The sequence below is a fragment of the Telopea speciosissima genome, chromosome 2, assembly GCF_018873765.1.
Source record: "Telopea speciosissima isolate NSW1024214 ecotype Mountain lineage chromosome 2, Tspe_v1, whole genome shotgun sequence".
In the NCBI taxonomy this organism is placed as follows: domain Eukaryota; kingdom Viridiplantae; phylum Streptophyta; class Magnoliopsida; order Proteales; family Proteaceae; genus Telopea; species Telopea speciosissima.
The window spans coordinates 18386922-18397018 of record NC_057917.1 but is presented as its reverse complement, the minus strand read 5'-3'; the positions used below and the strand labels follow the sequence as shown (position 1 = coordinate 18397018).

Here is a 10097-nt window from a genome sequence, read left to right as displayed (position 1 = left end):
CCTTTTCTTGCTAATTTTTTCTATTAAGTGAAGAAAATATTTAATAAGGGAAAACAGATTCTATGATTGGGGTATAGGGTGAGCTGGAAAGAAGACTATACACAAGGTTGATTTGGAGGTTCCATGCAAGATGGGTGATTTTGATTGGCCATGGCATCCTCCACATGGCTGAAACAGGGTTGTAGGTTCTGCAGAACCAATAGAAAGAATTTTTTCTTAGAAAATAGTTGTAGCAAGCTGCTAAAGAAACCAAAATATGGCAGGGCAACCTCTTTATGTAAGATGGAATACATTCTAAGTTAGAACAACTTGAAAAGGTGGATCCAAACACCCTCACAAGTAGCCACCTTTCAAAACTTAATGTGGTGTTTACATTGTCATATTTTATGTTTGATCGTTTTAGATAGCTATTTGGTGCAACACATAAATACTTCCAAAGTTTTATAAAAAATGGTTTTAATACATACATATTATGAAAGGGATTTAGAGATAGGAAAGCAAAATATGCACCAAAAAATATAGTCAGGATCAAGACCCAGATCATCAAAAGAGAATTTTATGGTGAAATTCTATAAGGAATGTGCAATGAGAATCTCCAAGTATGAGCCGCTGACAGTGAAAAGAAAACCCAGTATTGCACACTGAAACCTTTCTTTTATTTACATATTTAACTTTGATTTGAATTAGTACAATCAACTGTATTTCATAAATAAATTCTAAGGGGCAAATCCTATACAGCAAGGGCTTCTGTTCGAGAGATGGATTATACATTTTTTTAATCATCACAAGAAAGAGAACCAAAGAAATAACAAAGCTTTGGTCTTCTTCCTAACTTGCTCTGAACTGACTTGTCTTCAAAGATATATGCTTGTTAAGCTGCTTCCATATCTCCTGCCCAAAGTGAAAGGAATTAAACTACATTTCACCACTTTGCAAACTATGATTGGTTGATAATTTATCTGGATTCATTCATTAGTAAATAGATGAAGAGATTCACCAGATTTATTCAAGCAGAAGGTGATACAAACTTAGCATAAACTCCACTAGGGTTAGTGCATCAGTTTGGCAGCCGGCATCATATAAAACATTAGCCAAATCCTTTCGCATGGATCCTATAAGTTTATATTTTCGACCTTATACTAGGGCATACCCCCGGAAGCGATGAGCTGCACTATAGCCAACCCCATTTAGTAGGGAGAAGACTGAGTTGAGTTGTAAGGTGATAAAAAAAAACCTTTTTTTTTGGTAAGAATGGTGATAAAAACTTGAATGAGAAATAAGAGTAGCAGATGTAACCAATAGGATGAATGGTACATCAGGTCGGAGTCCTCCTCCATGTTTGATAGTTAAACCCTTTTAGATGTAAATTACTACAGATCCTATTTATGGGTTGCAATGTTTTTCATATAGTTGCCTTGACCATGATTCAAAAATTGGGATGCATGCTGGTCCTGCATTTTTATTTTCCAAAGCTTCAAGAAAAGGCAGGGTCTCCTAAAGAACACATTTCCAGGAAATCAGTAAACATGTAGAGGAAGAAAGAAATCCTATGAATTAAACTGACAGCGCTTCCTTTAGGATGTGAAAATGTACAAAAGACATAATTATAAAGAAAACGAATTTAAATTTGGCATCTTCGATGAAATGAAGAGCACTCACCTGCATTTGATTATCATGGCTCAAAAGGGCGGCAACCATTTTGGAGGCGACCTTCCTCATGGGCTTGATGTGCGAAGAAACGAACCAGTGCTTGAGTCGGTACAAGATAAGGCTCAGAATTTCAGTAACGGTTAAGGAATGAAGAAAAGAACAAATTCACAAACAATAGTAAACTGAAACTGAAATAAACCTTTCAAAACTTTAAATATCCATTGATCCAGAGTTTCTTCTTAAGAAAAAAGAGAAAACAGAAACAATCAAATACATATTAAAAAAGAGAAAATGGCCACTATCATTCAGGGTGGAAGTCGGCCAGGAAACGAGGTACACATCGTCACACCACTGTTCCTTTTGCCATCGGGGAGATCAAAGCGTTATTTCACTTTAGATTACATGGAAAAGTAAATGAATGAAAGCCAAAGAACTACATCAACTGCACCTTAGGAATAGTAAGGTAATTCCCCATCGGAAGTGTTTTCAAAATCGCCTTTCATCATAAAAACCTGAGCAAAAAAGAAGAAGAAGGAATACTTCAGTGGCAGAGCATCCTCAAGAACACTTACTAGCGTACGACAAGGTGAATACAACTTGCACCCAAAAAAACAGACAAGGTGAATACAACGTTCATTGACCAATTTTATACGGTCAACCTTGGAAAATAATCTCTTCAATTCCCTAAAGGGTGGAGTACGGCAGTTCAGGGTGGCGATGTTGATACTTGGCAGCTCGGACGTCCAATGGTATCAAGTTCGAAAAGAAAAAAAAAAAAAAAAAATTTGTTGGATGTCTGAGTTGTCAGGTGTCAACATCTCCACCTCGAATTGACGCACTACACACTTTTAAGGAATTGGAGAGGATTACAATCCGGTCAACCTATCAAACATAAGGCCTTTGAAAAAATTTGGTCCTTAGAATGTTGCAATTTGTCGAACCAAACCTTTATCGATTTACAAGAGGCCTATAAGAATCTAAAGCTGATCCTCAAGGTTGAAGAGCTTTTCTGGTTACAGAATTCTAGGCAATCCTATATCTCCGACGGAGATAAAAATACCAGCTGTTATCACTCTACTGCTAAACAGAATCTTCGATCCCAAAGAATTTGTTTTCTAAAAGACTCTGCAGGGCATCCTAACTTCTGCTCCTGCAATTCCACACTGTTTTGCTACTCACTTTCAGGAAATATTAACCTCTTCCAATCCACTTGACCCATCTTTCATTGGATGTTTATTTTCACCGATTCCATCCTCTCAAGCTCTCCACTCCATAGCTTCTCTGCCAACTGTGGATGAAATAAAAAATGCAGTGTTTAATATTGGAGCCCTTAAATCCCCGAGGATTGATGGAATGTAGGTTTTTTTCACCATTGTTGGGACATAGTTCATCCTGAAATTACCAGATATGTGCATCATTTCTTGTCTTCAGCTTATATTTCCCCAGGCATAAATCACACACTTCACTCTTATTCCAAAAAAAGATAATGCTTGTTTGGTAGAGGACTATAGACCCATTAATCTGTGCAATGTTTCTAACAAAATCCTTTCAAAACTTCTTGCCAACAGACTAAAAAGCTTTTTACCTGACATAATTTCCCCTTCTTAGTCTGCTTTTATCAAAGGTCGACAGATCTCTGCTAACATTATTATTGCCCAAGAAATTTTTCACTACTTGAAAAAGAAAAAGAAAGGGAAACAGGGTTTTTTGGCTCTAAAATTAGACATGTCCAAAGCTTATGATAGAGTTGAATGGAGTTTTATCATATCCATTTTGAAATTCCTTGGTTTTGATCGATCATGGATTAACCTTATTTCTTCCATTCTGAAGTGCTCTTTTTCTATTAAACTTGAGGGGAGCTGTTTTGATTTTTTTGAACCCCCTAGAGGACTCAGGCAAGGTTGCCCCCTTAGTCCTTATCTATTCATCATTGCCATGGAATGCTTATCTCGTATGCTTAAGACCTATAGAGATCTTGATCTTTTCAAAGGTATTAAGATTGCATGTACTGCCCCTGAGATAACTCATCTCTTCTTCGCAGATGATGCATTACTTTTCTGTCGTGCAAATCTTGATGATGTTCATACCCTGAAATCTATTCTCAATCTATTTGAGTCCTTATCGGGGCAACAATTGAACATGTCCAAAAGTGGAGTTTGCTTTAGTAATAACACCCTCAAATCCTTTCAAAGAAAAATCTGCAAGACTTTGGAAGTCCCAGTGATGGGTGACTCATCTAAATACTTGGGTACACACATCTTCCCTCATCGTTCCAAACGGACAACTCTTTCTCCTCTGATTAATAGAATTCAAAATAAGCTCTCAGATTGGAAATGTAAATTTTTTTCCCAAGCAAGGAGATCTCTTTTGATTAAATCAGTGCTTCAAGCTATTCCCACTTATCAAATGTCCTGCTTCCTATTCCCAAAAACAATTTGATAAAAATTAGACTCCATATATTGTGGTTTCTGGAAGGGTTTTACTACACCACATAAAAGATTTTCTCCAATCTCTTAGGAGAGTATTTGTAACCCAAAAAAATATAGGAGGTTTAGGAATGAGAACTCATTGGAACCATAACAGAGCTTTAATTATGAAATCGATTTGGTGACTTTTTACTGAGCTATCACGTTTATGGGCTTGAGTTCTCAAAGCTAAATATTTCCCATCTTCACCCCTTTTGTCTCCTCTAAAAAAATTTAAATTTGGCTCTTGGACATGGAACAGCATCCGAGCTCTTCTCCCTACTTTTAGACATATCACTCGTTGGTGCATTGGCAATGGTCACAGAGTTAATATCTGGGTTGATCCATAGATCCCTGCTAATCTACCAAATAGAGTTATGTCTCTTCTCGGTTTCCAAAACTCTTATTTCTCTACTGTTGACGAGCTCATTTCTAATTGCTCATGGAATACAGCTTTAGTTTCTTCATTATTCCCCAATCCAATTAGCCAATGTATCATCAGCATTCCACTCTTGCAATCTCCACATGAGGATAAATTCGTCTGCACTTTATGAAAATTCGGCAGGTTTTTCACCAAAGTGGCTGCTGCCTTCCTTACAAATGAGTCCACGGTTAATCATCATAATGACACCTTGTGGACCAAAATTTGGAAGTTAAAAATCCATCCAAAATTCAAGTTATTTTTGTGGAAATTTTTTAGAGATGGAGTGGCCACCAGGGATAAACTCCATTGGATGAACCTTAGCTCTCATTCTTGCTTGATTTGCCAGGATGCCAATGAATCACCTTGGCATATTTTCTTATCATGCAATTTGGCAAAAAGGATTTGGCTAGTAGGACCTCTTGGGTTGCACACAGAATTCCTTCATGGTGATACCATCAAAGAAGCTTTCTATAAATTAACCGACAATCTATCCTTATCCAGAAGCGATGTAGATCGAGTTCTTTGCATTGCTTTCAGGATTCCCAGAACTTAAGTCCTATTCCTATGTTGACTTCTCATCCCATGAAGTTCTATTTGGATCTCAATACCTAGGATAACATGATTTTGATTACAGACGGAAGTTATAACCAGAGTTCGAAACAAGGAGGATGGGGATTTGTACTTATCTACAACTATGAATTATATGCATCATCTATGGATTATGGAAATGCAGGAACAACACAGGAAACGGAGCTCAAGGGACTCAAAGAAGGGCTCAAAAAAGCACTTCTATTGGATTGCAAGAAGCTGACTATCTAGGCAGATTCTAAGGAGCTGAAGAACCGGACAACATGCCAGGAACAGTATCCTTGGCCAAGGAAACTCTTTCATCTTTTGACAGATATTAAAATCTTTATGGATTCATTTCAATCTGTAAATATTATTAAGCAAGCTAGACATCTGATACAACTAGCTCATAATCTGGCAAACTAAGCTAGGATAGAACATTGTTCATCTTCCTGCATGACATTGAATATTTCTATTATATTTTAATTTATCTTTATTTCATTAAAAAAAAAAAAAAATCCGATCAACCTTACCTCCAATGTTTAGATCCTTGGACTTCATCTTGACCCCAGTTTAGTATTCGTGCTTTGATATTCTCATGTTAAGTAATTAAAAGATTCTAATGGTCAATGGAACCTTCTTCTCATCTCCTCCCTCTTCTTACCTGACATTGTCACCTCTATGCTCAAAGTAAAACTCTCACCCGATGTTACTCTTCTGTCCCTTCTCTAAGACTGGGCTATTCCTCACAAAAATTGTTGTATTTTGTCTAGATAATCTACAAGCTAATCGTCATCCTGCTTTTCTCCCATTTCAGACATCTATTTGGAAGCTATTGTGGAAATTAAAAATGCATCCAATGTTTAAACTTTTTCTGTAGAAATGTTGCCACAATGGTCTTCTTACCCGTAAATTCATTGACAAGTTTTACCCTATTGATACCAAATGTTTACTTTGTCAATCAGAGGAGGAATCCATTTGGCATTTAATTTTTGAATGCTCATTCTCTCGAATAATTTGGTTTGGTTGCCCTTTGGGATTACAAATTTCCTCTCATTCAACTAACTCGTTTGCTTTTCTGTTTTCAAGTCTTCTAACTTCTTCTCCATCAAAGCATGAAATTAAGTATGTCTTGGAAGTTACCGCTTTTGTTTTATATTTCATTTGGATGGAAAGAAATCATATTTTTCATGAACAGGATCAACCAAAACCCCATCGTGTTCTCTACCATATCAACCAATGGGTGTCCACCTTAGACCACAAATTAGCTACAGTTCAAATTGTAGTTTTATCTCCATAAGATAGAAATCTCACCTTATTATGTCCCACAATCTTGTCGACTACATTCCTCTCTTCTTGTCACTCAAAAGATCATGCAATCTTTCTAACCGATGGGAGTTTCTATTATGTATCTACACAAGGTGGATGGGCATCTATATTAATGATTCATACATATTTATTTGCCTTCTCTTTTAATTATGGTAACCTAGATTTTGCAAATGAAGTAGAAGGAAAGGCAATCGAACAAGGAATTTGGACAGCAAGAGAATAAGGCATCTAATGCCTAAAATTTGGACAGACTCGAAAAACCTCGACATATGGTTGAAGAAAAACAACTCTTGTAGACGGTCATGGGAGCTTTATCATATATTATTTTTTTTTATCATTAGTCTTTTTTACTTTATTTATTTAGTGGTTGTACATAAGGTAAACAAGGACAACATTTTATCTGCCCATGCTTTGATCACTAAGGCATGTACATGGAAGTTAGTAGACAGGGGTATTTCGTAATCTCTCTGAAATGTGTTCTCTATTTTAAGTTTATTTTAGTTAAAAAAAACTTATCTCCAATGGGAATGTCTCACTTTTCAATCATCCCAATAAGGGTTTTAAACCCCAAATCCATGCCGAAATCAGTCCCTACAGATTACTGATTCAGATCGGATCAGAATCGGCCAGAATCGGTCCGATTAATCCTAGAAATGCCTGAAAGGGCATAAATCAAAGAATCTCAAGGTGAATGTTCTTCTTTAGAACGGCAAAAATTGGAATTGATCCCAACCGATTCTGATACAAATCGGTCCCGACCAATTCCGATATGAATCGATCAATTCTCGACCCGATTCACCGATTTTTTAAACCCTAATCCTCATGTGTCCCAAGACCATGCGATCCCAGACATGTAGGTCAGGAACAAAGAGATGAATACCCTTGACAAGTAGGGGGAGCAGAGAAGTTGGTTTATGTTGTATGATTGGTGGTGAGAAAGAGAACATGATTATATATAAATTTCATATGCACATACGTGCAGGTGCACGTACGTGTGAGAGGTAACCACTTATCCCATTTTTGTCATTTACAAGGGGAGGAGGGGTATTAATGGAAACAAAAAGGACAAGTGGTTACCTCTCACATGTACGTTACCTGCACGTATGTGCAAATGATCCATTCTCTAAAAAGAGAGCATGATTAGAGAGCAAACTATTGAGATAAGGCATTGGACAAAGACAAATTGCGAAGATCAGAAATGGTCAAATGGTAAGAGGATACGTGGAAACCTAAGGTCGATGTATCTGAACCCCTCCCTATCCCAGACATGATATCCAACAGAAGAGAGAAAATCTCCCATGACCAATGAGATGAGGAGCAATTATCCAACCAGTCCAAATGTCTATAGTTCATACTTGTGTCTGCTAATGATTTTGCATCTTGGAGTCCTTGGATAGAAGGGAATGGGGGGCAACAATGTACAAGTTGCAAAGGAATACTTCAAGCACCTCATGATGCTCGAACATGACACACTCAAATAAGTGTAGTTGATGATGGCCTTTCGAAAACTCAAATTCATGAGTTAGATTGATACAATTTAACCCACGGGATTGAATTGGACTAATTTGTAGCCATTGAGTTGTAGGTCCCAAATGGGTTCAACCTAGCTTGGCCCATGTACAATTATCAGTGTATTAGCATAAGAGTGTCAATCTGGGACCAGAATCGAGAACTATCCTATTAAAACCTAGTATCGGACTGTCCCATTAATAAACGGGATGATAACGAAATTTGATATTGATACCAAATAATAAATGGGATGGGACGGTTCTGAGATGGGATTCCCAATGATACCAGTACTGAAATACCGGTTAGGTACCAAAACTGCTTGTTGTTGTTGAAATCCTCCTGAGGTTAACCAACACATGGAAAGCCCAACAACACAACGAAAGAACTAGTTGGAGTGAGCTCGAGGGGGGGGGGGGACTCTCCGATGCTTAAGTCGGATCTCAAAGAAACAATAGTGAAGACAGAGTCGAAAGAGCAATAGGCTTAAGATTGTATGATGTCACCTGTATACTTCAATCACTATAGTTTTATTTATAGGATGAGGAAGGAATCGTTGAACTTTAGATCATCTGGTCCTGAGCTTATGTGAAACACGTTCTCTAGGGTTTAGGTGGGAGATCTGAGCGGGAACTGTTGAACTGAATTGCAGCTAGCATCGTGGAGAGTCCCAAGTTGGTTGGCCACGTGGAAAGTTCCAATCACAAGTTTGGTGTGAGGAATCTTGGTCATAATGGTTTTCTCGTGACCTCAAATTAATCACGTGCAAACTTGCTTATGTGTCTTCAGGCTTGAGTCCCTACCACATGACGTTTATCTATTAGAGAGTTGATCTTACACATATCACCACTTTTTATGATTGTAGTTCAATATATTTGGGTCTCATTTTCTCTTAGGAGGTTTCACCGAATAGACCTTTAGTTTTGTTTCAATAAACTTCTTTAGTGATGACACTGAAATCATTTATGAGCTTGTTTATTTGGTCATGATTAATTCTTATTTATCATTTTGATAAGTTTACATGTAATCTTATGGAGTTTGAAGAAGTAAAACCATGAAATTCATTATGATTTCGTTTTCTAAATTGCTTTCTAATGTAAGGGACACCTTAGATATCACCACGGTGAAAGATCCAACAATAATAATGGAATAAAGTTTTACTCTCTCTCTCTCTCTCTCTCTCTCTCTTCTACGATGCTTAGAACTGTTTATAAACTAATACCACCAGTCTTGTCCCATTAATAATCGGGACGAGGTCCTAGGTTTGGTCCCGTTGACTAAATGGGACAGGTCTGGATTGAAATTGGAAGTTTTGGTATTAGTTTTTGGACAAAGTTTTTCTCCACCTGTAGAGGACGCTTCACCCACCATCTTAGGGTTTTTATTGTTCCAAAATACCCTCCCGATACCCATTCCCACCCTCTCCCGCCCCTCGGTGAATGGGATCCTATTTACTGTGGTTGGAGGGTGTTGTGGCGAGATCCGAGCTAGCGTTCTCTTGGCTGACCTGTCCTACACAAGAGAACAACACAAGACAAGGGAGTGTTGACCTGAACCGGATAGAACGCTCCGATGCCTAAGTTAGATCTCTACAATAGATAAAGACTCAAATCCAAAGAGTAAGAAGTGAGAGACCCCCTTACTTGGAGTAAGCCTTGGTATTTATAGGGTAGAGATAGTAGATCGGTGTATGGTTTCCTGGATTGGGGACGGTCGAGAGCGTCCCATATAGGGTTAGGTGTTGGCACCAAGGTGAGACACCTGTTGATTTGAGAGTCACATGGATGGTGTGACCTTAACTGACTTTGTACTCTGGTCAGGTCTTTACCGATGCAAATCCGGGTCTGCCCGTATCAACCCAAATCGGTTGATTTTACGCTTAGTTTTCGCTAAAAATCAGTTTATTTTACGATTTTACCCTTGATCTGATACAAATTCCCGATCCAAGATCTGCCAGATACCGATCTGATCAGGCCGATCCGATACGAATAACTCATTTCACGCCAGTACGGCAGTACCAGACTACCATATGGATCAGGATCCGAATACCGGAATCGTCCGATTGACACCTTATAGCATTCTCGTGACTCGTCCAGCACTTACTACACCATCTGCAGTCAGCACAGAACAGCTAGGCTTCCTGAATTAAATCCCGA

The 10097-nt window shown here is 38.1% G+C and overlaps 1 long non-coding RNA gene across 1 annotated transcript; it reads right to left on the bottom strand.

Moving 5' to 3' along the window:
* Nucleotides 1-634: 634 nt before the first annotated feature.
* LOC122651878 lies at nucleotides 635-1747 on the bottom strand. Its single transcript, XR_006331527.1, has 2 exons — nucleotides 1660-1747; nucleotides 635-891 (listed from the first exon to the last, which is right to left on the bottom strand). It is a non-coding gene; the product is annotated as an uncharacterized LOC122651878 (long non-coding RNA).
* Between the last annotated feature and the right edge of the window lie 8350 nt (nucleotides 1748-10097).